Source organism: Drosophila serrata, unplaced genomic scaffold (genome assembly GCF_035046125.1).
Source record: "Drosophila serrata isolate PLE 108 unplaced genomic scaffold, ASM3504612v1 contig_359, whole genome shotgun sequence".
NCBI classification, from domain to species: domain Eukaryota; kingdom Metazoa; phylum Arthropoda; class Insecta; order Diptera; family Drosophilidae; genus Drosophila; species Drosophila serrata.
In genome coordinates, this window is record NW_028257257.1 from 1,425,534 (window position 1) to 1,441,612 (window position 16,079).

The 16,079-nt window shown below is 37.5% G+C and overlaps 1 protein-coding gene across 4 annotated transcripts in view; it reads left to right on the forward strand.

Moving 5' to 3' along the window:
* The window catches only part of Con (leucine rich repeat protein connectin), a 168,034-nt gene that overhangs the window by 35,744 nt on the left and 116,211 nt on the right, over positions 1 to 16,079 (forward strand). For all 4 annotated transcript variants that reach the window (XM_086838788.1, XM_086838787.1, XM_086838785.1 and 1 more), the window contains one exon: positions 10,253 to 10,283. The gene's annotated coding sequence lies outside the window, so the exon portion shown is untranslated. The remainder of the gene's footprint in view (positions 1 to 10,252; positions 10,284 to 16,079) is intronic.

A 16,079-nucleotide genomic window follows, 5' to 3' on the forward strand; every position in this document is an offset into this window, starting at 1 on the left:
TTTAGTATGTCGCCAAGCGAGCAACCAAAAGGCAATAACAACAACGCCCTGTTTTATGGCCAAGAGCATAGCATATATCCAAGCAGATATATCTTACAGTCATAGGCAGATTTCTAGAATTAATAGAAATCAATTGACAAATAATATAAACCTTGGTAATTATTTGAATGATCAAATGATTAATTTGTTTCCTTTTCAAACATTTTTCAAATTATTTTAAATTTCTTTTATAATTTTTTTATTTTTTTTTAAGGAAATACAGTTTATTTAGTTAACAATTTTCAAAAATATATAACATTAATAAAAATAATTAAATAAAATATATTTCCAGGACCATTTAATTATTTATATACGAGAAAAAATATAAAAGAATTTAGCTAAGAGTTATTATTCTTCTTTTAATTATATTTTCAAAATATATAGTATCTATTCCAAATCTCCCATAAGATATATTTTCCCCATCACTTAAAACAATTAAAAAATATAATTAAATAGCTAGACCTATATTTTTTCAACCTCTGCTGTTCCCATATCCAACGAGATATCCATATATGGGGCTCGTGTTCGTGTTTAATGGCGGAAGCTGTTTAGTGTCACGACTTGCGCCATAAATCTCAGAGCTCCCCCCTTTTCCACACTCTTGGCCGGAGATGGACGGGGGGAGGGAAGCTGGAAAGTGTCAAAGGGTGCAGCAGGGGCAGCCGACTGTGATGCTGCTTTTAATTGGTTATCAAAGGCGGCCAAATAAACCTGGGCGCTCAAATATTTACCCAACGCCCAGAAAGATTTTTGGCAACGCGAACAAGGGAGAGTGGGAGAGAGAGGGAGGTAGCTGCCAGTTGACCAGGCCAAAACCCAGTGGAGGTGGAGGGAGCTGTGCAAGGCCATTAAATAAACGCAACGCAGCGCAGCGTTTCGAGTGGTTTTCCCAAAGTAATTTCCACTTTGAGCCAACCAGCCAGCCAGACGATGGAGAGGCGTTTGCATCTTTAGTCAGCTGGGAAAACACTTGGAAAAAGTTAAGAATTTAGAAACAGTTTTCTATTTTATGATCTAGAAATATTTAAACTGATGTTTTAAATTTGGAGATATAATTTAGGGTGCTTCAGAAGTCAGTAAGGTTTTTGAAAACTATTTAAAATGCTTATAAAAGCAATGCAATTTTGTCTGTTGATCCTTTTTATTATTAATTTTTTTCATCTTTTATATAATATATTTTATTTCTATTAGGGGAAAGTCATATAATATTATTTAAAATATAAAAATGACTGAATTTATCTTATTTTATGATATTAAAAATTAAATCTCAGGGGTGAATATTATCCTAATAAATATTCTGCGTGCATTGGCAGTCCCAAGGAGAAGCCCAGGCTCCTCTGTGTTTATGTGTGCCTTGTGATGGTGAAGGACTCCTGGCTCTTATCGTCTGCTCCCTTTCACTCTGACAGGATATGAGTATTTAAATTTATCGCAGATGTCGTCGTTCGACGTTTGTGCCAGTTTGTGTACATAAATTAAGGCCGTCACCTGACTGCCTTCAGGATAAGGGGAACAGGAACAGGGATGGGGACGGGAACTTGGCTGATTCAAAGCAAATGGCAAAATCGAACCCAATAATTGAGTGGCTTTGTGGTTGGGAAAGCGGGGTCAGAGCTGAGCAGGCAAAACTCAACTCAACTCCAATTGCAGTTAACATTAAACCGCCGACAAACATTTACTTGGCTGAAGAGCATTCAATGAAACCCAAGGTGATGGCTTCGATTTCGGTGTCGGGCTTCAATGGGTTAATACCGATGGACACATCAAACGAAACCGACTAACAACGGTGTAAATCCCCCAATGCACTTGGGGAAATTTAAGGTTTAAAATAAAGAGAAAATTTAATAAGGAAAATAAGTGAAATTAATTTACAATTACATGTATTGATTTTCATTTTTCTTAGGCCAAATTTGTTGAAATAAAGTTTGTTGAAAATTCAGTAAGATTTATTTGAATTGTATTCCCAAACTATCATTGCTTAATTTAAGACCCTCGAAAAAGTGATTTAAGTTCATGTCTTAACTTTCTTTTTCTTCCACTGTTTGCTGATAGTTATTTTTTCCCCCTCTAAATGAAATTCAAGCAATCAACGCTAAGCGGATCAATTCGTGAATAGTTCGAGTGTGAGTAAAAGTTGATTGTTTTTGTTTTAGTTGTTGCCATTGGTGTGTCTGCGCTTCGCTGCGCTTTTTGCCAAGGCTTTTATATTTGCTTTTGTCTTTTGCCTTTGTCTATGCCACGGCTTTATCTTTGTTTAGTATTGTTCTTTTCCCTTAATTTGCATTGCACAGAAAAGTTTTGCTTAATGAAATAAGCAGAGTAATCGATGTGATTGTTGTTAACCCCTTTACAACAATCCTCCCCCTTCTGCAAACCCCTAGGGGCTGTGTATGTATTTGTTCAAGTGTCGTATCGGTTGCGGCTGCGGCTTGGCTTGAATGCCTTCGTATTTGTGAGTGTGAGTGTAAAGGAAATGGTCCTGCGAATACATATATATATATATGTGTGTGTGTGTGTGTGTACTGTGCGGTTGAAAAACGGCAATTCAATTAATTTCCGCTGCTGCTTAAAGCCGTAATGAGCATTTAAATTGCTTTTGAATGAGGTTTGCGGTGCCAGCAATTGTCCATAAAGGCATCGGGAAATGCCATTGCTGTTACGTTTCCTCTTGGGTTTTAAACATGAAGTGCACTAAGCAATGCCATTAACAAATTAACTCCGTTACGCTCAAGATATGGAGAGTAGATCAATGCCAGTTAACTGGCCATAAAGTTTCTTTAATTATTTCTCCTTGTTTGCTTAACTTAATTTCCTTAATTTGATCTGAATAGTTTATTTTAAAAGTAGTTAAGAACTTGAAATTACTTAAACAAGTGTCTTAAAGTGGGTTTTGTAATATTTTAAATATTTTAAAATCCATTAAGATCCTTGATAAGTTCAACAAATTGAATAACTTCTACTCTTCTTATAAAGCTATATATTTTCCATTTCCATTAATCTTTGCTTAGTTTTAGCCCCTTGAATAATAGTTTTCAAATCTCTTCTGACTTAAATTGAATACTGTGTTTTCCTTTTGATTTAATGTCCTTTTTATGCGAGCCAAAATACGTTATTATTAAACAACTCAAACGTGAAAAGGGACATGCTTATGCTTTATGGTTTTCCTTGGCGTGCCATCGAAATAAGGGACAAGCCGCACGCAACGACCGATGATAAATGTCAGAGTTGGTCCTTGGTTGGATTAATCCTTGCCACAAATCAGACGGCGCCACCAACCAGTTGACCAATCGAGCCATAATTGTCAAGGAGGCAAACTGTTGATCAGCATAATCCCGCACCGGGTGACACCTGTCAGCAAAAGAACCGAAAGTTGCCGTCTCGTTGTCCCCAAGATTTATGTGCCTCGATGCGGCACATCCATTAAGTCAGATCCCAAGGACCTCGGATGGGTGTGTATCTGAGTGTGTGTGTGTGTAGAAGCGTACATAACCTTTTAACATTTATTGAAGTTTATTGAGGTCTGATCCAATTCCTGGGGCTTTCATTTGGTATGCGTTGGACGGCGCACACCCATTACTCAATGGCCGAGGAGACAAGCGTTCAATTCCTTTACACAAATACATACAGTGAGGAAAATAATTAAATAGTTGGGGGAGCAAAGTACTTCATAATACTATTTCAGACCTGCTAGCTTAAGAAAAGTAATTAAAAAACCAAGGAGAGACTTCTTAAACTCTTTAAAATGTTTATTAAATGTTTTCTTAAGTATTTTCCTTTCTCAAATCAATTTCTTTGGGTTCTTTAGTATTTTTTCTGTAAGTGCAACAAACACCCTGGCAAATACGTGTGTGTCTGAGTGCGGATTGTCAACAAATTAATCAATGTTTATTTGCTAAGTAAGTTCGCCCTCGAGGCGGACAACCGGTTATCCCGGCTGGAGGGGGGCTGAGAGGCATTGGGCAATCGGCATTGGCGATGTTTTGTTTCCTTTCGCCATTTCCCGCTTCCTACTTCCTGCTTCCCACTTCCGGCCATGCGTGTCTCTCTCCCTTTGGCCCCTAAAGTGTGTGAGTGGGAGTGTGGCTTTTGTGCCCTTGTATTTGTGTAACTAATCGCGTTAATAGAGTGGATAATGTGCCCCAGGTATGTTGGACATACGCAGCGCCTTCGAATGCCTTTTGGTAAACGGTGAGCGTTGCTTTTGTGCCGCTTTCAGTCCCAGGGAATCCCCCTTCCTACCCAAAATTCCCCTTAGGCTATGCCACTCCTGCATACGTTCTGGCTTTGTGTAAGTGTGTGTGTGTGTGTGTGTTTGTCTTGTGTGTGTGTGTCTGAGTGTGTGAGTGTGTCTGATTAGGCGCTGTTTAACGCCGCGTTCCGCCCCCTTGATGTTGTTGCTCCTTGTTGGGTTTTAAGTGTCGTTTGATTGGTTAACGGGGCGTATGCGTAATATTCAATTTGGCCAAATTACAGGCCCCGAAATCCCTGATTTTTTTTGTTGTCCCTTCCTTTGTGTCTTCTTTTGTGATAGTCAGTTGATTGCCATCATCGATTTGTGGGCGTTGGCCGTAAAAATTAATCAGATATTTTGTGTAATGAGATGAGACTGGAAACTAGTTCATTTGGATAATAAGGATAATAACTAAAGAAGTATTTCAGGTTAATATAAATTGATTTTGAAATAAACTTTAACTGGATATAATCTAAACTACCTATAGTTTATAAAACCCATTGAAAATATCCGTCAAAATACACATTAATTTCATTTCAAATGCAACCTCAGTTGCTTCCATTCTCGGTGGCCGCTTCAATTACAATGCTCATTTGCTTACCCACAAAGTCCTTTGTTGTTTGTGATACCAGTTGAAAAATCAAATCTCAGCTCGGAAAATGCAAAATCCGCAATCCACTTGAGCCAAAGCACACACAACCCACACAGAGAGGGAATTTGCAAAGCCAAATACTAAACCAATACCTATCGTCTAACGTTGCGTATGCGTGATGTTGCTGTGTTCAAGCGAGCACAGCAAATGGGCATCAAATGACGCAGCAACATTGTCAAAGCAATCGTAACAAATGAAGTCAACAGTCGTCGTTGTCGTCTGGCTCAGTCCGAAACCCGTCTAGCATTTTGCTGATTTTTTAAAGTCATTTTTCCATGAACATACATAGATATAGCATAACATAGCATACATAGTTGAAATGCAACTCCCAGGGAAACTGAGGGAAACCAAAGGGAACGGAACCCGGGGAAATCATGGAGATCCTGGGGATCCAGGCCAACACATTACTAATATGAGCTGGCTACGCCTTGCTGTCATCGCGCCGGCACACTGCTCACATGAGGTCTAGTGGTAACAACGACACTACACAGAGAGAAAAGTTGGGTAATGAAAGTGTGAGCATAAAATTGTAGCCATTTTCTTATTTTCTATGAACTAAATCATAAAAATATTAGAAGAAAATAGGGGTTCCAATACAAGTTTTTGAGTTCTTAGATAAAATAGATATTATTATAGTAAAAAATATAAATCATACTCTCTGAAAGGACACACATCTTAAATGTGATTTTAAACCTTAAAATGTTTTAACACAAGTCTGTTAAAACATATTCTTTAATAAAGTTTTTTGACTTTCATACAAGTTTTTCAAGTCACTGATATTAAAATCAATTGAATAAATCAAATATGTAAATAAAATGTAGGCATATCATACCGTCTCTTGTATAAAATGTCATAGATATGACACTTCACATGATTTATGAATATATTCCTCTATAGCCACTAGGGTTTTTTATACCATTTTTTCTGCCAGTGCAGACTGGGGGGATAGCTCTAGTTGCCTTCAAGTGGCAAAGCTTGGATGCGAATTTATGGCAAACACGGAAATGCGAGCCGGTTGACGGCGTCAATTGCAGGGGCCATGCACAGGCGCTGATTATGAAATGCGTCTCATTAAAAGGAGAGGATCTCAGCCAGATGCCTAAAGAGGAGGAGTACCATTACCAACTGCCTCGTTCTGACCCATTTCTGGTGGAACGCGGGTGTCACAACCAGACGCCGCCCAGGAAGTTTCGGGAGCTCCCAACTAGCCATGGACAGCTGTCACAGAATTCCGCAAATATTTTGTTATGCAGCTGGCTATATGCTCGATGTGTGTGTTGGTTGTTAGCAAAAAACCCCAAGCTCAAATTGACAACACACACTATTGCCACAATATTTTTACAACTGCACAGATGTGAGCCAAAACGGATGACACTCCAAATATTTGGCTGGCCCATATAATTGTGGCCATGCGGTTTCTGGCTAATTTCGAGGGTTTCTCTTGTGGCGACAAAGTGTGGCTCTAAAAGTTTGCAATTAAAATTCATGGATTCACAGAGATTTTGGTTCGGACATTATGTTGTAAATAGATGGAGAATTTTCCTACGTTGTTGCTATGCTGGCCTTTTTTTTTTTGTACCTTCCACGTTTGGCTGCCCCCAAGACTGCTTTGCATGTTAATCTTTGGCCAAAGCTTGTGGGCGCTGCTCCGAGGCAATGACCTAATTCTGTCAACAAAATATCATAGACACGAGTCAAAGATATGAGCTCACCGCTCCAAGGGTGTGGGCACTGAGAGAAAATGCCTAAATGGAGATTATATTAATTTCAAAATTGAGAAAAATACTTCAGAATATAGATTAAATTCTGGGTAATATTTAGCATAGTCGCAAGGGTTTGTTTTTATAAAGAGCCTTAAAAAGCCTTAATCCTTTCAAGCTGATTTCTTACAGTGACTGCTTCCAAGGAATCCCTGGCAGTGGCATTGAGTTAAAAAAATGCTAGTCAGCTCTACATGACTCCAACTGCTGCTCCTGCTCCTGGTCCTGCTCCTGGTCCTGCTCCTGATGTAGCTTCTGCTCCACTCCCTGGGCCATTTAACACTTTCTTATTTCGTCGTCTTCGTCGCCAGGTTGTTTACCGCCTCGGGGTCCGACTTTTACTTTGCATATATGTATATCCTTAGTAGCTCAACGAATGGTCTTGCTGGGAATGGGATCTTTGGGATCCCCTTCGGATCCCCTTGGATCTCCCTGGGATCCCTTGAAGCTCGCACGTTTATACACTTTGGCCGGGCCGCTGCCATATTTGTGTCTCCCCGGGCGACCATTCCTGGGATATCCCCATCGTTCGCGTTCGTCCTTTTTGTTTCGACTTGGAACGTGGCAAACAATTTATCAAACAAAATATGCACTTGAAATACACGTAGTTGCTGGGTAGTAGCACACGCCGACTGCATTTTTATTCAATTTTTTTGTTGTGTTTTTCTAGAGGAGAAGCCGACCCACATTCCCGGCTTTTGGTGATAAAGTGCGGCAGTGAAATGAATTCGTAAGTGGCAGGGGGCAGGGAATGTTCGCTGGTTCCCATTTGGGCCAAGGAATTTATGGCCAGCGATTCGTTGGGTAGAACTAGAAAAGGCCAAGAAGTAGTTTTAAAGTGGTGGGATCAAAAGGGCCTAAATTTGGATCTTAAAATCAACTCTTGAGTAAAAGTCGAAGGAGAAGGCATTTTGGTTTATATTTACATACAACAAGAACGTGAACTTTCAGCTCCTTGCCAATTAAAAGTTAAATTATTCTATTTTGATTTTGTCAAATGAACATTTGACATGCAAGCAAAGGCCACGCCTATGCATGATTTTCCTTTTGGCCTTAAATGAGGGGCTTTGCAGACAAAGACATAAAGACATAAATTTAAGAATTTATGAAGTTGTTGAGCAGGAAAGCTTACTAGGGGAAATTAAAGGATATTTTATATATATATTCTGGATATATAATCACTACTTTGACCTTTGTAAACTTTAATATTACTTTAATATAAAAACCCATAGAATCCTTTAACTGTGTCTGTCCCACTTATCCCCCTTATATTGTGTGCTCATTAATTCCCAGCGGTGCTTTATCGATTTCCTTTTGCGCCTAATGCAAACAGATAAATCTGCCGAATGAGTCGATTTGTAGGTATACAACATAGTCGCAGGATATGTGCCAGGACGAGGCATGGAGTGGCATATCCTGGGAGGCTCTCCAAATGGGGCCTAATGTGGAACGCAGTCAGACGGCGGTAATGAACTGTTGCTATTGTTTGTTATTAGTTTTTATGGCTGGTGCTGTCGCTGTTACTGGCATTGTTATGGCCACTGGCACCGCTCCACTCCGCCCTCAAATTATTCGGAAGAGGGGGAAATTGTAATTTGTCTCCATTTTTATCATTAAAATAACAATTAAAGCTTTTGGGTGTGTGTGTGTGTGTATGTCAGTGGCACGCTCGCTTAGTCCTGTAAATGTGTACAGCATTTGCGGTCTATATATCATTATGAGTCGGAAGGTTGGGGTATTGCAAGGGTATTGTATGGGTAGTTTTATAGCTTGTAAACATTCGTACTTATTGTTAGAGCAAATTACACGCTTTGGAATGCACTGAAATCTAATTTTAATAAAACAAAGAACTAAACTAATAAAGAACTAAAAAGTTCTGAAGATTTAACAATAAGTGTGTGTGTGTTGGTACTCAAAATGTGATGCATTTAAAATAAATGTTTAGTCCTTAGGTTAATACAAATAATCTTTTCACACAATTCATAGTCAAAAACTTATCAGGAAGTTCTGATTTTATTGAAATTTCAGACCTATTCTCTCTGTGTAAAAAAACTCTTCACACTGATGAGTCAATAGTCCATGTCACAACAGTCAATCAATATTAGTTAATATGATTATGGCCTGGCTACTAATGTTAATGAACTTAATCAAGTCCTAGGAAATGCAGGAAAAAAGTAATAATAAAAAAAAACTGCTATATGTCGTACAGACAACCCTCCGGAGATGGTTTTAATTACAGAAAATCAGCAATCCAAGTTACAAGTTGCTTCTGCAGCTATTAGTTCGCATGTTCACAATGCATAAGCCCATGGACAGGTGTACACACTTGCAGGTACATAGAAAGAGATAGCTAGCTAGATATATATAGAGAGAGAAGGACAGAACTGGACAGGCTTTTAGCAACATGAAAATGCTTTATGGCAATTAAAAAGGTAATACATCAAATGCAAAATATACATGGACAAGAATGTAGCAAGTGGGCTCTATTTTTTTTATTATAACTACCAGTGGCAAGGAAAAGAGATGCAGACACTGGGAAAATTGGAATGACATAAAGGCAATTCCTAGATATATATACATACATACATATATGTTCCATAAATCGAAATCGTCGACCAAATTCAACTCGAAACTTCCTACTTCTCTGGCTCATTTATAATGTCACTTATCGGCGTAAATTGATTTCGGGAATGCTGTACAGCCAAATATATACGTATAAATGTTACCATTTTATATACACATGAAACGTCAATTTGCAGGTAAAAGCAATTGGAATTAAATGTCAAACAGAGTCGTACAAATTCGAGCAAAAAAATAAAAGCGGTTGAGGTGGACGGGATGGAAGGAGGCTGGGGCTTGTTCGTTAAATGCCGTCAAATTTGCAATGTCCAGTGGGCAAAAGTATTTGTGTAAAACAGACGATAAGCTCACTTATTGATCCACTTGCAAGTGTGTAGTGGTCGATGTTTTTGTTGCCCCCATTTTTCCCCATTTTCCCACCATTTTCCGATGACACCATTATATATTCGATGGCCTCCCCAATTCCGGCATTTTGGCCAACTTTCAGCGCGCGCAACGCCATGTTGGAAAATTTTCATAGACCATTGGACACCGTCTAAACAAATGAAATGTGTGTGTGTAAGTGTGTTGTGTGTGAGTGTGAGTATGTGGCGGTGTCTGAACGTTAAACAAATAGGAAAACACGGAAAATGCAAATACAAAGAAAGGACATTCTGGACAAGCTGACAAAGCAAATGTTAGGAAGCATCCAAACATCGACTTAGCATAGTTTGTTGAATAATTAAATTGTTGGTTTCGATAATAAGTTCAAGTATCGATTGCTCTTAGTTTTTGGTAATATATATTATTGGGGTATATATTTCTTTTCATTTATATAAAAAATTAATCAAATTGGTGGCATATTTCTAGACCTTTTTAAATGCTTACTGATTACATATTTATTCTGAAATTTCGATGAGCATTTCCAAAATCAGTTTGATTTACATTTACATTTTAACTGCAATTCCAAACTGTTTACTACAATTTTCATTACCTAAATTTTCATTGCAGATTTCGACAAGACACACACAATATTTTTGAGGTAAGTTCTGTTTGACACATTTTTAGGGTTTTTGTAATTTCGAATATTCATTCGAGTTTGATTGCAATTTGGCAATATCAATATGCATTCCCATAAATCACTTTCAAGTCGAGAGCCTTTTTGTTTCCTACCCCCCCCCCCCTGGATATCCTTTTGTGTACGCCTTTTCATGTGAGTCCTGGGTCCTGGGTGCGTTGATGAATGTTCTGGCGTCCGGCCTGGCTTGTAGTTTTCAATTGATTTTACAAATTGCAAACAAATTTAGTAAACAACAAACCAATGGAAACTGAACCAAACAAAACCGAATTAGAGACGCGCAGAATTGAAATGCCAAATTTCCAAAATTGAAAATATTACAAGAGCAAAAAACGAGGGATTTTATTTCCCCTTACCGGATCGAAATGAGGCTGTCAGAAGAGTTACTCAGAAGGCACTTAACTAACTCAGGCAAAGATTAGAAATGTTTGTTAATTAGTCGACTCGAGATGAGTGAGTGAAGGACCCGGCGACATTAGATATTTTATGCAGGCAGGGAAAAGGTTGAAAAAAAGAAGAGAACACAGGTCTCTCTATCTCTTTGTAATGCAAATCGCACGCAAATGATGCCCGAGAAAAATATGAAATGAAGTCATCCCTCCCCGCTGCTCTATTACTTTGAGTCATCATCACCCCCTTTTGGTTTCCAAAATGCCACCCATGTCCCACAATTGGTGAGAGCTTCGCAAAAAAGGGGTTATGCAAAGTCAAGCAACCTGAAAAAGACACACATTTGTGATGCAAATTCGCCGGCTGCTCCTCTTCATGGCAACGGCCTGGCAACGTGTAAATCAGGCTAAGTACGTGGTCTTTTGGTGCTTTTGGTCTTTTACCTGCCAGGCGATGGCAATGGCACTGCTTTTGGTTCTGCGTCGCTTTTTCTCCCCCTGCCCCCGAAAAAAATATATATGCAACAATTTTTGCCTGCTCAACGCTGTTTGCCCAACTTTTGAGGCACTGAAAAGAAATTTAAGCGAATTGAGAGGGTAAATGTAATATTTTTAGAAGATTTTGGAAGCTATATAGTATATATATTAAATCATTATGGAGTTGAATATGTTACATAGGATATAAAGTAAAATTAATGGAAGAAATTCTTTACCTCTGAAATTCTTACAAATTCGTGAAATGAAACTAAAGAAATATTTAAAAAATTGTTTTGAAATTGATACTTTAAAAAATATATAATATATATTCTTAAGAATATTGTAAATATAAAATATAAAATATATTAAAATAGTTTCTGTGAATTTAATATAAGCCAAAAGGCTTCCCTTTCGGTGGAAAAAAGTCTTTACCTTTGAATATCTTAGAAATTCATGAAATGAAACTAAAGAAATATTTAAAATTTTGTTCTGGATACTAAAAGGGGTATTTAATATATAATATATATTCTTAAGAACATTTTAAAATTTAATATATAAAATATATTAAAAAAAGTTTCTGTGAATTTAATATAAACCAAAAGAATTCCCTTTCGGTGGAAGAAAGTCTTTACCTTTGAATATCTTAGAAATTCATGAAATGAAACTAAAGAAATATTTAAAATTTTGTTATAAAATATATTAAAATAGTTTCTGTGAATAGCAAAGAAAGAGCTTCCCTTTCGGTGTACAGATTTACTTCCACTTTTCCCTTTTTTTTATTTCTCTTTTTTTTTTAATATGCCAGCGACCGAAACTGGGGGGCGTGGCAGGTCCTGGAAAAAGAGGACGCCCCCAGCAAGTGGCGTCCTCTCTCTCAAAGCCTGTTTGCACGGCCCAAACATTTGCCGTGCGAATCGTTTTGCTTGCTATGAAATAATTACATATGCATGACAGCCCAGTCAAAGTGTGGGCGTTTTCAATCGCTGGCAATATACCCGAGCTCACACAGTTCAGATATTATATATATATACCGATATATATATGTATATATCTGCATGGATGTCAGGGTTTTGCAGTGGGTGCTAGTGAAATTACGTATACGCCCCTGCTGGCTGCCCTTCTCCAAACACGTAATGGCCCGGGCCAGACCTTTCAATTGTTGTTTTAAATTAATTAATTTCGTTTTCATTAGCAACAGTAGCGGCAGAGATGCTGCAACAACAATAATAACAACAGAGAGAGGCTTTTGTTTTTTAATTTTATGTTTTTATTTGCCAATTTGCGAACGGGGCTTCGATTCATTGCAAGCGATTTTCGCGCCACTAATTATTATTTAAATTTAAATTTTGATACCGGCCAACAGCCGGTGCCATGATGGCGCAATGCCCAAGCAAAATGGGATTATTTAAATAAATAAATGCATGGTAAAAATCAAGAAGTTAGCCCGTATTACGCCATTAAAAAAAATAGCCACACGCACACATTAAACAAAAATTTACATTTCCAAATAGGGATAATATAATTGCATCTGGCAAATAAAACAAAGGGACACATATAACCAAGTACACCCAGAGAAATAAGTGTGTAAAATATTATAATTAATATATATAATTATATATATAATTATGGGGAAAGTCAATCAATGAAAAGGAGATTTTATTATATGAGTGGGAAACATATTGGTGTTTATATTTTGAAACGTATTTTAAATTGTGTCCAGTTAAATATTTCTTCAATTAATTAAGCAGTTTAAGAGTGCCTTTGTTGTATTTAAATTTAAATTAAAGGGTTTCTGGAAACCCCTATATGTGAGCTGAATATTATACATTTATTATTGATTCAATTATGTGACACCTTTTAAAGTGTATTTAAAATTCGTTGATTCTTGTTACAACTTTCTGCTGCTTTAATTAAATAATTTTCTTTGTGGCTAGTCTCTTCCATTTTTATAAATTGTAAATAACAAGATATGGGCACAATTTCCATTTATATTTGATTTGTATTTAAGAACCCCTGAAAAGGCTACCAAGATTTATGGTCTAGTGGGTAATTCTCCAATCCGATTGAGCTTCATTCGCTTGTCCGCCCCGGCAATTGCAATTATTTTTTATCTGTGCGGTCTGGGGGCTTGTTTATAAACTCATTTCTGCATTGTAATCCGCCTATTTGGCAAGCGACTCCGATGCGTGCTTACTAAGCGAAATGCCAGGACTAACGAGGACGAGAAGGAGGAGTACGATATTGCGGCGCAATGGGCCGGATCGAGCATTACAATGTAATTACAGCGAATGCAACTTTGTCTGGAAAGGGGCAGGGAGGCACGGGCAGGGAGGCAGGGACTGAGGAGAGGCCTGGGAAAATTTATGTAAAAGCCAGAGAGTGCCACGGGTTTTTTGGCCCATTTTAAAGGCGGCAAACAACAAAGTGAAATTTTAATGCAAACTAATGCAAAATCTTTCGATATAAAACACGGCAACGCAGCAACAGGAACGACGGCTGGCAGCAACATCAACAAAATAAATTGAAAAGCAAAATGCAAAGTGAACGGGAAACAGGGAAAGCGGGAAAAGCGCGGAAAGCGGGGAAATCAGGGAAGTAGCAATGAGGGAGCCTGGAGGAGGCGGCATCCTGGCTGGATCGTCCTTGGCGCAGCAAGACAAATGAGTCTGCATCAATCTTAATTAATTATTTAAACGCAGCGGGCATGGAAATGGCGTCGTCGCCCGGAATTAAAGCAGCAGCAATGGGAAGCCAAGCTGGCAGATGCACTGGAAAAAATAAAGGGAAAATTAATTAAAATTAAACGTTGATAAATTATGAAAGAAGAGGGATTTTCGGAAGAAACTTTTAAGCAAAACTTGGACCTTGTAAAGGTTACTTGCTTACTGTTAGCTCAGACTTTATAATGGATTTAAAGTTCTCTAAAATCTTCAAGAGTAGTTCAATTTAACAGTTATTATATTGTAGCTGTTAACTATATTTCTCTCAGTGCTTAAGGAGGAAAATATTGGAAGTAGAACTGGGGTCGCGAGCCCGCTCTACCACCGACAACTGACGTTTCCTTTTTGGTTCTGACTTCTCCTTTTGGCTTTTGTCTTGCGCGTAATTAAAACGAAAGCCTTTTGATATTTAAATTATTTTTCATAAATTGCATTGCACCAAGGAGTAGAGCAGCACCAGCAGTAAAGGAACAAATTCAATTGGTAGTTTTTTATACACACACTCTGCCGAAGGGTTTAACTCTTTTCGAGGCTTGCCACTTGAGGCGGCAACCACTTGGTTTTAATGCAAACGCCAAGAGCCTCGACTGGCATTAGGTTAATTTGCTGCGGCTTGTGTTTAAATTAACTCTCGCTGCATTCACTCGAGGCAAAGGTGCCGAGCTCTGGCCGCCGCAGGAGCAGGCTTTACACACATGAAAACCACCAGCAGCTGCTGTCAATCAGTGTCATCAACATCGTCAGCCCAGTCAGGGAAAGCCCCACCCTTTTTGACCGCAACCAAGGCTAAACTGCCATAAAAACCAAGACTCTGCTGTAGCCAAAGCCACTTAATAGGAGCAGTCCTTCGAGGGAAGGAGAGACATCCAAGGAAAGCCCAAGGGTGCCTAGAGCCCACACTCTGCATGTCCTTCGGTTCGTGTCTAGTAATTATGATTAATCTCATTTAAATTAAATGGCTTAATTGTGTAGACGGGCGCGCGTCTTGTCATTAAATGATTTTTATCATAGATACAAAATATAATTTGCTGAGAGTCGAGGCACCTGCCACCCACCACAACGTTGCAACACCACACCATCATGGTCATGGCATACCACCCTAATTTCCATACTCTGGGTTACTAATGAATACACAGCGAGAAAAAGAAAATATTGCACTTGAGAAACTAAGTAAATCTTTAATCTAAATCTAGGGAATTTTGAGATTTGCAATGCAATAGTTAGCATACCCATAACCTCGAATTAAAGTTGATCAAACTGAAAGTCATTTGAGGTCTTCAGAATGTTTTTTTGATACATTTTTCACAATAAAATATAAAATAAATTATTAAATAAGGTGATCATTATTCAAGGACTTGGAAAAAGGGCAATTGTATTTATTTTTCGTGTTTAATAATTGTTACAAGATATATTTTTAAAGTATTTTGAACTGATATATATTCAAATTCGAAAATAATTTATGAAACGGGGATAAAATAAACCTAGAACTATGAGAATTTTATAATTTTAGTCAGAAGCTAATACAGATGTGAAGGAGTCATTTCCGACCCTATAAATCATATATATTCTTGATCAGCACGATCAAGCGAATCTTTTTAGGCATGTTCGGAGAAAAACATTTTTTTTTTTATTTTTTCAAAATTTTATAAGGGTTTAAAATGGTCAAAAATTAGTCCAAAAAAATTGAATTATTTTTAATTTAAAATTGATGCATATTTATTATCTCACAAAAAACTAGCATAGAAAAACATTCCGAATTGAAATTAACGCATTTTTGACTTAGTTATGAGTTTTTTAAACTTTGATTTCTAGGAAAAATTGTCATATAAAAATATAGGTAAATATCTACTAAAAGAATTGTATTATAATTTTAGTCTGAAGCTTATAACTCAGAATTTTTTTTTTCAAAATTTTATAAGGAGTTACATAATTAACATTATCAACATTTTTACATTTTAAACTGAGTATGCAGATTTGGCAACCTTGTAAAAACCAGCACGAGAACGTTTTCCAAATTAAAATTAATCTCTTTTTGACTCAGTTATAAGTTTTTTAAACATTAATTTGTTTAAAGAATCGAACATTTTTGGTTTAGTTATGATTTATTTAGGCTTCTCAGGCTTCAGGCGAAGTTATTTTCCTTTCTTGTTTTAATTTGAATTTTAAATACAATT